The sequence below is a fragment of the Mesoplodon bidens genome (genome assembly GCF_964165515.1).
Source record: "Mesoplodon bidens genome assembly, chromosome: 5".
In the NCBI taxonomy this organism is placed as follows: Eukaryota; Metazoa; Chordata; class Mammalia; order Artiodactyla; family Ziphiidae; genus Mesoplodon; species Mesoplodon bidens.
Genome location: NC_138161.1, coordinates 118,897,334 through 118,909,550, shown reverse-complemented (window position 1 = coordinate 118,909,550; position 12,217 = coordinate 118,897,334). Strand labels below are relative to the sequence as shown.

General features: G+C 39.0%; 1 protein-coding gene across 1 annotated transcript in view; it reads right to left on the bottom strand.

Moving 5' to 3' along the window:
• The window catches only part of KCNH8 (potassium voltage-gated channel subfamily H member 8), a gene marked incomplete at both ends in the record, with an annotated part of 333,350 nt that overhangs the window by 215,856 nt on the left and 105,277 nt on the right, over positions 1–12,217 (bottom strand). The gene's annotated exons all lie outside the window — the stretch shown is intronic.

Here is a 12,217-nt window from a genome sequence, read left to right as displayed (position 1 = left end):
AACAAGGAGAAGACAGCAAGTAAACAAGCATGAGAAACTCTCTGTAAATCGCACTTTCAGTAACAAATCACAAGTACATATGTTTAGCCAACATTACCTAAAATGCAAGTCCTGATGTGTTGGGGTGGAAAAGAGACACCCCAAAACATAGAACGGCATTGCCCAGCAGAAGTATGTATTAAGCTCCAACTTTGGTTTGCATTTTGAAACACACCATGGAGGGAACAGAGTATCCCTTGGCCTGCTTTGAGGCACTTACCATCTACCTAACAGTAAGGGATGGTGCTCTGAGTGTGGCTTCTGGTTCATAGCTTGAATCTGACACTTGATGTACAGATGACCTTGAACAAATTACTCACATATTCTAAATCTCAGTTTCCCTAGGTTTGATTTCCCTAAAAGCAGACCCTGAGGCAAGGATTTGACTGTAAGCAGTTTATTTGGCAGGTAATTCTAGGAAGTAAGGAAGTGGGCAGGGAGGAAAGGTAATAAAGGGTGAGACAGAAAGGGGTTTACGGATATGAGCAACTGAGGCTCCATCACACAGGGACCCACAGAAGAAATGACTGGGCAGAACACAGCTCAAACTTTTCCCAAAGAGGAGAGAAAGCCAGGGTATTTATCCACCTCCATGAGTGTCTATACCTCATTGGTTAGGACACTTTGGGGTTGTCAATATGTTAGCACTTTGGCGTGCCCACTTGGGCTGAACACATTCTCTGGAGGTCACTTGGGCAGCACGATGCTGGAAGCCACTGTATATAAGGAAATGGTCTGCACAGCAACTTAAGGCTGAGTCAAGGAGATCCTGGGAGGGCACTGACAGGTGTACAGAGAGGGTGATACTGTTCCTTACTTCATAGATGTGTTGTAGAGATTTGTGAGAAATGCTTAGCACAATGTCTGGCACAAATAAGTACTCAGTAAAAATTATTTTTAAGAGTATTATTGGGCCTCCCTGGTGGCACAGTGGTTGAGAGTCCGCCTGCCGATGCAGAGGACACGGGTTCATGCCCTGGTCCGGGAAGATCCCACATACCGCGGAGCAGCTGGGCCCGTGAGCCATGGCCGCTGAGCCTGTGCGTCCGGAGCCTGTGCTCCTCAACGGGAGAGGCCACAACAGTGAGAGGCCCGCATACAGAAAAAAAAAAAAAAAAAAAAAAAGAGTATTATTCACATCTTATGGCTACAATATTAACAAATAAGAATGTAGGGCAATAAAAAACAGGACACAGTTGTTAAGTGCTTAGAGATAACTTCTGGAGGACAGCCTGAAAGACAACATTAAAGGGAGGTTCAAATTTTTTGAGATTAACTTAGAGGGGTGTTTACAGGCAAAGAGATGCATATTAGAGATGGGGTGTAAGACAAGACATGCATAAAATGTGTTGGTGTGTGACTTTCAGGTTCAGAATGAATTAGAGACTATTATGAAATCACTCATTCATTCACTAACAAAACTAAAGTTGAACAGTGTCAGTGTATTAGACAGTATTAGAGGCTGGGATTTTAAAGATAATAAAAAGAAAAAGAAAAATGGAAAGAACTGTGGCATAAATTGTTAAATGAAAAAAATCATGATTCGGTGTAGTATGTTATTAGATGATCTATTTGTCAGAAAATATATAAACCCATATAGACATGTATGTGTATCCCCAAACAGGAAGTGTTTATGTATACCTAAAACCAAGTGGGTTAACTGGTAACTGCAGATGTCTTTAGAGAGAGCAACTATGGGCAGAGGTGACAGGAATACTTATTTTTGCCATATTCTTACTATATCCTTTGAATTTTATAGCATATGCTTTATGCATTACTTTTTTAAAAACTAGGATTTTAGGGCTTCCCTGGTGGCACAGTGGTTGAGGGTCCACCTGACGATGCAGGTGACATGGGTTCGTGCCCCGGTGTGGGAAGATCCCACATGCCGCGGAGCGGCTGGGCCCGTGAGCCATGACCACTGAGCCTGCGCGTCCAGAGCCTGTGCTCCGCAACGGGAGAGGCCACAACAGTGAGAGGCCCCTGTACTGAAAAAAAAAAACAAAAAAACAAAACCAAAAACAAAACAAGACAATTTTAAAAGAGGTTTGCAGCAGATATCATATCTTGTATGCCATGAGAAAAGAGGAATTCCAGCTACTTCTTGGTGGCCAGTGGGACAAGCACTGATGATCTGTTCCATGGGCTTTCCCGTTTCTTTTTAAACATCTGTTGCATGTTTCCATAGACCCCCATCAGCTGGCAGAACCAAACCCACTGTACTCAGCTTTGCTCCAATCACCTCCTAAGCCCAGAGTAAAAATCCAAGTGCTAACATCTGCATCCTGCCTGGGCCGGGCTGACCCATCTCCTTGCCCAGTCACCCTCTCCCTCTGCAGAACAGTCAGAGCTTAAAATACATACTGGGAAGCCTTCAGTGGCACATTGTTTTGAGGCCATGGGAGTGAATTAAATTATCCAAGACTAATATTTAATTCTCTCACACTTTGCAGAAGCATCTATTGATGGTGTACGATGTGATGGACTTTGTTCCAGGTGCAGAGAGAGGCAGAAAAGTGTATTAGATGCAGTCCCTGCCCTTAAAGATCAGCCTTGAACCTATGGGAGTTCCCAGCTAGGTCCAGAAGGGAGTACCCTCCTACTGGCCTTGGTCTCACCAACTCTGCACAGTTCTGGGTAACTCTCTTACCATTAGTTTCTCTTCCTCCTTCCATTCTAAAATTTAGGCTGAGAGCTAGCTTAGAAAACACAAATGCAGAACATTGGCATAGTACTCAAATGTCCTGAAAGAGCTTTTAATGTGTTTTCAGAAGCCATTTTTCAGTCGACTGCTGACCTGTTTATTGACTTTCTACTATATGCCATGTGACATGGTTCTACCATATGGCAATTCCTAGAGTGAGGTGACAGGGGGGTGTTAAAAGATGAATAAAGTATAATCTCTAGCTTTAGGATGTTACAACATAATTAAAGAAATGCATGAATATCTATAACATTAAAATACAGCATATTGTTAAGTACCAAATCAGTAGTACACAGATAACTACTCCCAGAGTTGAGAAACTGAAGATCCAGGGCTTTTAAAATGACTCACTAGGAATAAGACAAAAATGGGTGGAGATAATTATCAAAAGACCTGGAGGGTTGGAGCAGATGCCTGGATGGACCAGGCTCAGAGTATGAATGGAGAAATAGGAATTAGAGACAGAGAAAATAAATAACATTACATTTTGTCCTAATGTCCAGTTTCCCATCATTTAAATAGCCACAATAGTTTTCTTTTGTTAGTTTTTATCTGGCTTTCTACTTTTGACCCTTGCAGGGACTTGTATTTTATAGCTGTGTCTTGCACATAGCATGCATTTAATTTTTTTTAAAAGTACAACACGAAGATACATCCAACAACCTGAGACTGATATATTTACTTTTATTATGATTACCATATTACATTGTCTTTTTTTTTACCAACTTAATTTGTGCTTTCTCTTCACTGTGTTTTGTTATTTTGCCTTTTCCATTTTCAAAAATTAGAAAATATAACACACCTGAAAAAAGATTTAATAACAGTATTTAAAAACAACAGTAAACACCCATGGATCATTCATCTAGTGAAAACCCCTGTGAACACCATACAAATTGTATTTCCCTCCTTCCCCAAAGAAAAAAACCATAATTTGAATTTTTGTAATAATCATTCCCATTTACATAGTTTTTACCACTTACATATGTATCCTCAAGTTGCCTATTTTTCTGATTCTTATGGCATATATTATGGTATTTCATTCTACATATTTTTAGTGACTTGCCTCTTTTATTAATTTCCTTAGCATCTTTATAATTGTTTATGGACATAAGAAAAGACCAGTCCTTCAGATCTACAATAAGCTTCTGAAAAAAGCCGCTAAAGGATTCACCAAATTGCCTGATCTGTGCATTTCAATTAAGGACTATAGTGTGTTTGGGGTACTTAATTCTTCCTGCAAATGCCCTCCTAAACCAAAGCAAAACAGAAAAAAAAAATCATGTATTTGAGCTTTTCTGTTTGTAGGTAGCACTTGTCCTGTCCTCGATATGTAATTGCATTTCAATTCTAGAGAATTTAGTGGCAGTCGGTTTCTCACAAAGCTTAGTGTACTAGCTACATGAATAGTCCTTCTGTTTGGAAAAGAGTAGCTCCTCTTCCCAGCTATCTACTTAGAAACATATGCTTTTCTGAATACCAGTCCTGGAATCTCCAAAGAAGAAATGTGACATTTACTTTAGAATTATGTAAAACAAAGCCACTACCCTAATGATTGTGAACACATCAGGGGTATATCACTAACCATACATATGTCAAGGGTATTTAACCTTTTAAAGAATCAATTATGCATATGTGATATGCATCTAAATGCCACACAGCTTTTTCCTCCTTGTTTCTAGGTCATCCTTTTGTGTAAATTTAGTTTCGAAGTGCTGGTAAACAGTAAGATTTAAATGTGTTTACATTCTGAGTAGTTGATTATTTATCTAAATGCCTCCTTAGCCAAAAGCTTTCATGGATCATCAGAGGGAATCTCAGGGTTGGTGGAGACCCAGGTCATTTGCTCTGAGTCCCTACTGTAGGGTACCACTTTCCCATTCAAATGGAGATGTACTATTCATTGTCGACTGCCAGGCACAAAGGGAATGGGAGTTGGAAAGGAAAAATATAGAAGGAAAAGAAAAGAGGAGAACGCAAACACTGATCCACTACTAGCTCCTTTCATCCTCAGCCCATTTTTCAGATGAGAACACTAAGACCTGGAGAACTTTAGTGTCCAGTCCAAGGTTTGAAGGGAGGGATTAAAATCCAGTCTACATGACAAACAGTGTTTACTACGTCATGCAACATTTCTGTAAAGAAGTGACTTGTTCTCTACTTCCAGCAGAAATGGGTTAATTCTAGAAAAATACTTTTACCCCTTCAGTCTACAAAGACCTCAAAGGCACATATTTTTCTCTACAGAGATAATTTATTAGAAGTTCATTGATGACATCTCCTAAACCAGTCTGGATCTCTTAACAACCTCTAGGTCACTTCCTCATTTCCTCCAGAAAGTCAATATTTCAAAAACATGACAACAACTTTCTTGGCTCCAAAATATTTTGCATAGGCCCACTCCAGAGTCCCTCAGGAGACAAAGAAATGTAGATGCAATTCAAACGATCTGGATTCTGACCTCTTAGTGCCCTTTCAATGTATATCACGGTATTCCTAAAATTTCCCCATTGAAATACCCTTCTACTAGGTAGAAGTGTATTTAGTGGCCGAAGCCACTAAATGTGCGTTCCAAGGAGTCTAGAGGCACTGATCTAAGCGCAATAGATGTTGGTTTGAAATCTCACGTTAACTTAAAAATCCATCAGAATTTTGCATTTATGCTTGTTTGAGTGGTTTTTTTATTATGTTTTAATATGGACCTGCCATATTTTTAATTCAATTGAAAATTCAGGAGGATATGCTGTTTGTTTTCTATGACTCTGCATACTGTTTAGTACACGCCTACATCACCTAAGTTTGAGAATCACGACTGGTGGTAGTATGGTGTATGCTCAAGAGATTGGACAGATCCAGATCACTCTCCCCCTCAACCTCGGTCCTTTAAGACAACCAGCTCAGCACCCAGTCTAAGAACCCTCCACATGGAGACCCCGAGCCAGTCACACCAAAAGACACACTGAGAGATACTAACTGGGCATCAGAGAGAAACCTGTACCCCTTAGCTCTTTTTGCCGAAGACACAGAAACTGAGACTTTGATGGTCCAAATCTTTATTTCTGAAAAGTGTCTCTGATACAGGTTCTCTTTTAAAACCAAATCTTGTGTTGCGTTAGCAAGTACTCATATGAACAGACTCTGCAGACCACACAGATGGGCAAACTTGAATCTTATAGGTCTCCATTTTCTTGTAGAGGGGAAGAAACAAGCATGAAATTTTAATTTTCTTTTATGGGTTGCTCCCAAGCTGTCTGAATTACATTTACATACAGGTCCAACAAAGACAACACCTGTACCCCTTGTGATATGGATAACCGTCATCTCTCGAGACTACTTTATCCAGGTACATAGAATATGAATGTTTATGACTTTAAAATATTTAAATGATCTTTGCACTTTATATTGCTTTTAGGGAGCTTAATTGTATCATTTCCAAGTATGATGGCATCTGTATTAGATTAATGGTGCTGGTTGCAAGCTAAAGTCCTCAGTGTGCTCTCTGCTAAAATTTAGAGGCTGCTTGGAATTGAGGACTTTTCTAACCTTACTTTAAAAAGCAGATGGAAAATTTGCAAAGAGAGATTCTCCTAGTCATTACAATTTACACATCACCTAGTAGCATGCTTCAAATGGTTATATTGCTAACGTTCATCATTTATGGTTTGATTTCTAACATACTGCATAAATGATCACTTCAGGCAAAGATTAGAAGAATACTTTGTAACAAAGCAAAGCTCAAAGCCGGAGCCCTAGGGCTGAAGTCATAGTAGAAAGCAGAAAGTTGTGTATATGTATGAGAACATCTTGCTCTCTTAAGGCCAATAAACAAGTAAACACAGAGACAAATATAAACTAATGTGCTTCACCACCTTGACAGTGAAGCTAGCAGCCTCACTGGGAACTTCTTAGAAATGGAGAATCTGAAGCTCAGCACACACCCCTTGAATAAGAATCTGTATTTTTAACAAGATTCATATGCACATTGTAAAGTCTGAGAAGCTCCTTTAGAATATCACTGGAAAGATCTAGAAGAACCTAGTCACAGTAAACGAATGAGGGAGGGCACCTGCGTGGCTGAGAACAAAAAAGGAAAGGAGACTGATTTTCATCATATTTCCTTTTTAGTGTTTGAATTTTGTAGCATATTCATGAATACTTATTCGGAAACATTTTAAAATGTATTTAACCATGCATTTGAATGGCTTAATAAAAATAACTTGATTAAAGACAAATAGTAATCTTGATGAAGTAGAAAGAATCTAGATCAACAAATTTTAAAATTTCCAATAAACAAAGACAAAAGCTCATTAAGACGAGTAAATTCAAAGTAAGTTTAGTATACTCTTTATCATAATTTGGTATTAGCAAAATCACCAGTAAGTTTTGCAAATTCAATTTTTCAGCTGTGTGAACTTCAGTGGTGAGTGGTGCTATTTCTTTTCAGGTGCACTGTCTCTTAGAATTCAGTAAATGAGTTTCATTTCGAAAAAGAATGATTTTTAATTAAGACAGGCGGGCAGGATTCATCAAAAGTAAAATGAATGAGGGAGAAACCAGAAGATCTCAATAATAATAATAATAATAATAATAATAATAATAATAATAATAATAATAAAACGTTTTTGGTATTTTATCCACAATTGATTCTCTACGAATACATTTGAAATAATACTAAAATATGCCCCAGTTCTCTGGGGTTCTTGTCTAATAGAATTAGTCGTTTAGACAAATGGTCTTTCACATAATCTGTTTACTTTCTTAAAAAATTAGGATTATTATCTATACTCTGTCACCGGAATGTATACTCTAAGGGACAGTGGTTTGTTTTGTTCATTAATTTAGTCACAACCTCTGGAATGGTGCCTGGCACATAGTAGGTGCTCATTTGTTAAGCAAATGAGTGAAATAAACTTGGAACCTATTAGTTTTTATTAAAGCACACCAAATGAGGGCAATTGTTTGTAGCCAAATCTATCGTTTTATTATTTAGCAGGAATCATTTATAACTAGCAACTTTGCTTTAAAAATAAAGTCAGAACTGCCCTGAACAGTCCATCTCATGCCCATAGTTTTCATCCTGACCTGCTACTTTTAGTAAAGTCTTCAGTAAGCAGAAATAGAAAATTTTATTTTCTATTAGGAAACCAATTAAGCAAAAAAAAAAAAAGAAAGAAAGAGACAAAGAAACAAAGTTAAATAATGCCAAACAAAGCCCTTTCTCCAAAATATAAAATGAAATTATGAGGCACTTTCACTCAGTAAAGAAAACTACTGTGTGTACATGAATTCAGCATTTGGGAATCCTTAGGGACTCTTCAGGGCTACTTTGTAGTTTTCTAATCCAGGATACTGTCTTTTAGCCACTACCCTAGTGAAGGTAGGCTAGCCTGTTCCCAACAGTGCCTAGAGAAAAGAAATAGGCATGATGTAAATATCCCTGCCTCATAATGTCTATTAAATAATAATGGCTGTTATTCCTACATTTTCATATTCATGATTCCTGTCCCTCCCTACCTCTCCTCCCTCAAATCAAATATGAACCGTTAAGTGAGCTGCCTGGGAAGGTCAAGATTTTTTCCAGCTTTTGCAAACAGAGGAGGAGAAAGCGCAATGTTCACTATACTTTCTCCCTTTTCAAATATAAGACTGGATGATACAAAAATCCCAGCTTTCCCAGTCCTCCCAGTACAGAGGAGGGGTCAGGGAGAGAGGAAGTTAGGCAGAAACTGACAGGGAGGGCTTATCGCCTTGGCAATCGGGGAACCTGGATTTTCTGGCACAAGTCTCATTTTATTCTCTTAAATAAACAAATTACCAAATAGGTAGCTAATTGTGGTTTCAATTTTACACCCTTGTAAAACTTTTCTTAGGAGTTTATTTAAAGACAAAATAAGACCACGTGACAATATTTTTGTTCAGAAAGACATAGTTAGTTCTTTGGGCATCTTATTGGACCTACTGAAAGACATTAAGTGGAACCCAGCAAATGAAACCAGCCATATTCTGTGTCTATTCAGATTCCCCAAATATTTCATTTAACTTGTCCCTTGATCATCCTCCAGCACAACCTAGAGTTTGCTTGCAATGACATTTAATTCGAAGAATATTTCCTTTTAATTTCAAACAAACTAGAACAGGCTCTTTATTGCACATACGTGACGATTTGAAAAAGGGGATTCATTCAGTCATATTTTAGTCATTTTATTATTATTTTTTTACACTTCAAGGGCTTTCCAATTTGAATTTTTTTTTTTTTTTTTTTGCGGTATGCGGGCCTCTCACTGTCGGGGCCTCTCCCGTTGCGGAGCACAGGCTCAGTGGCCATGGCTCATGGGCCCAGCTGCTCCACAGCATGTGGGATCCTCCCAGACCGGGGCACGAACCCGTGTCCCCTGCATCGGCAGGCAGATTTTCAACCACTGCGCCACCAGGGAAGCCCCACCAATTTGAATTTTTGAAGACAACAGATACAAATTATTGTGCCCAGTGCCCCAGAGTGGACTGACTTTCCTCTCTCCCTTCAAACTTTGTTTATATTCTGTGGAAGCTAATGCAATGCAAATGTTTCTCATCATTTGGTAGCATTTTCCAGAACCTCATCTAGCCACTGCATAGTCTTCTCTGCTTCCCAGTACTCACGTTAAACAAGAAAGATGAGGGGTTCTACAAGTGTGAATTAATTTAGGTAGCAGGAAACACAAGAGTAAACAAATTTGATAGTTACAGGTATTCCACAGCTGTAATATTAGTATTTTTATTCTAGAGTCTTTATAATGATGCAGAGAGAGTGCAAAACTTGAATTAAGGTGATAGCTGCAGGTCTCTGGGAATTTGTGGGCGAGGTGGAGGCAAGAGGAAGATGACAATAATGGAGAAGCAAACCAACACAGGTCAATGCTGACTCGGCATTAGTAAACCGAGATAACTAGGAAAGAGGCAGCTAAATAAATTAGACAGGAATAAGGCAGACAGTAGGTGCTGTTTATTAAACAGCTATGATATGCCAGGCTCTCAGGTCCGCATTTTGCATTTCTGGTCCTCACAAAAGCATCTTATACTTTGATTACAGATGAAGGGGGTTTGGCTCATAAAGGTTGAGTAACGTGACAATGCAAGTTAAAATATCCTCAGAGCTACAATACTCCTGATCTCGGTGGATGACAACAAGAGGTGAAGGAGAGCTAGAATCTGCATAAGGACATCACCAAGTCCACTGTTTCCTAAAGTGCAGCCCTGGTCCACCTCACCTATTGGGATCTTCTAGGATGCTTATTAAGGTTGCAATTTCTAAGGTCTCACTTCAGATCTATTAAATTCGAATCTCCAAGGGATGGGAGCCCTGGATCTTCATTTTAAACACCACCACTAGATGATATATATTTCCAAAACAATTGAGACCATCTGCCCTAATGGAAGGTTCACATTATATACATCAGCCTCATCTTGGGAAGGGGATATCCACTTTGTAGATGAGTATATATTTAATATATAAGGTTTGGGAGAATTCTGTTCTAAATAATAACCCCTTTGATTTTATGATTTTTCTATCATTCCTAAAGAGACTTTTAATAATTAGCTCAGTTAATAGTACTACAGGAGCTCAAAGTTTGGGGATGATTATAAAGGTCCATATATAACCTTATGCCCAATCTATAATCCCATAGGCCCTCTCTGCAATATTCTGTCTGTGGTGGCACAAGTACCTACTGATGGGGACCTCACTCTTTCACAAACCAGTGATACCAATGCTGTGACGGTGAAGGGTGCTAACCTTCCCCACATATGGATTTAACCCCTGCTTTGGTCTTATTACCTAGAATAATCTTTGCAAAGAAAAACATAATTCTCCTGTTTTAAATTTTTTAAAGGCTTTCCATGGCAATTGGAATGAACCTCAAACATCTCTATTATGGCCCATAATACCTTATCTAGGATTTCACTTACTCCTTACCTGCTATCTAACATTTGAGAATGTCCTTCCCAGCTCTCTCCCAAGGCTTGTGCCCATGCAGTTTCTTCCTGCTGTGTTTCATCTTTCAGGTCTCAGACCAAATGTCCACTTTTCAGAGAGTCATTCCCTGACTATGTCATCTAAATAAGCCACCTCACATTATTTTCTATCATTATAGTCTGCTTTTTCCCTTAAGACTGAGTATTACAATTTTTAATGATGTTTCAACATGTTTATTTATTTATGATTTCTTAGCCATTCAAACCCAAGCCCACTATACATAAAACTACAAATAGATGCTAAACTCTATAAGGAAATGGTCTATCCTTGGATATTCCATCATCAAGCACTTATGTGGGTGTGTATATTTTTAAAAATTAAATCTTGTCTCTATCACACACACACACACACACACACACACACACACACATTTTCCTGAGTGAATGCTATCAGTACATCTGAGTTATGTTGACCAGACACCATGGCAGCCACCTAACCTGCAACACAGAAAACTGCCTTTACATGAAAAAACTTATTTCTGTTGATGATTGGATTTTAGGTTGATCACCTTTCAGACCTAAGTCATGAGGAGGTATAAATATGAAATAAAACATATCTGCGGACATTTTATACTTTGGATGAACACTGGTCTATATACGAGATATCTTAGAATTGGGTTCTGGCTCTCTCAATAAGCTGTGTGACTTGTGCCCAAGTCACCTGCCTTCTCTGGGTGGGAGCAATGGAGGTCATGGGAAACGGTCAGGTCAGAGGCATCTTTAGAAGGAGAGGCTGAACGTGTTTGCCAATGAATTCAACTGCAGCAGGAGAGAAAAAAAGAATCAAAGAATGATGCCAATCCTTTTGTGTTAGAAACTAGACAGAGGTGCATTTTATGAGATGAAAAAACAAAAAACACTGTAGATTTGAGGGATTTCAAGAGTTTGGTATTTGTACAATGTTTAAGAAGCATAAATAGCATCCAAGAAGACATGTCAAGTAGGTAGCTGAATAAATGAGTCTGAAGTTTGAATACAATATCTTTGCTGAAGGTATAAATGTGGACTTAACGGGAATTAGATAATTTAGGGAGTATAACTAGAGCAAAGATGAGGGCTGAGTACTGAGTCAGGAGACTTTCACATTTAGAGGTTGGAAAATCAGGAGAAGCCATCAAATGAGACTGGGAGGGGCCAGTAAAGTAGAAGCAACAAGAAGGAGGTCACAAAACCAGACAAAACGAATCACATTTCCAGCTCACTACTAAGTATATTCTATGTTTTAAATATGATTTGCAGGGCTTCCCTGGTGGTGCAGTGGTTAAGAATCTGCCTGCCAATGCAGGGGACACGGGTTCAAGCCCTGGTCCGGGAAGATCCCACATGCCGCGGAGCAGCTAAGCCCACGCGCCACAACTACTGAGCCTGAGTGCCACAACTACTGAAGCCTACGTGCCTAGAGCCCATGCTCCACAACAAGAGAAGCCACGGCAATGAGAAGCCCCTGCACCGCAACAAAGAGTAACC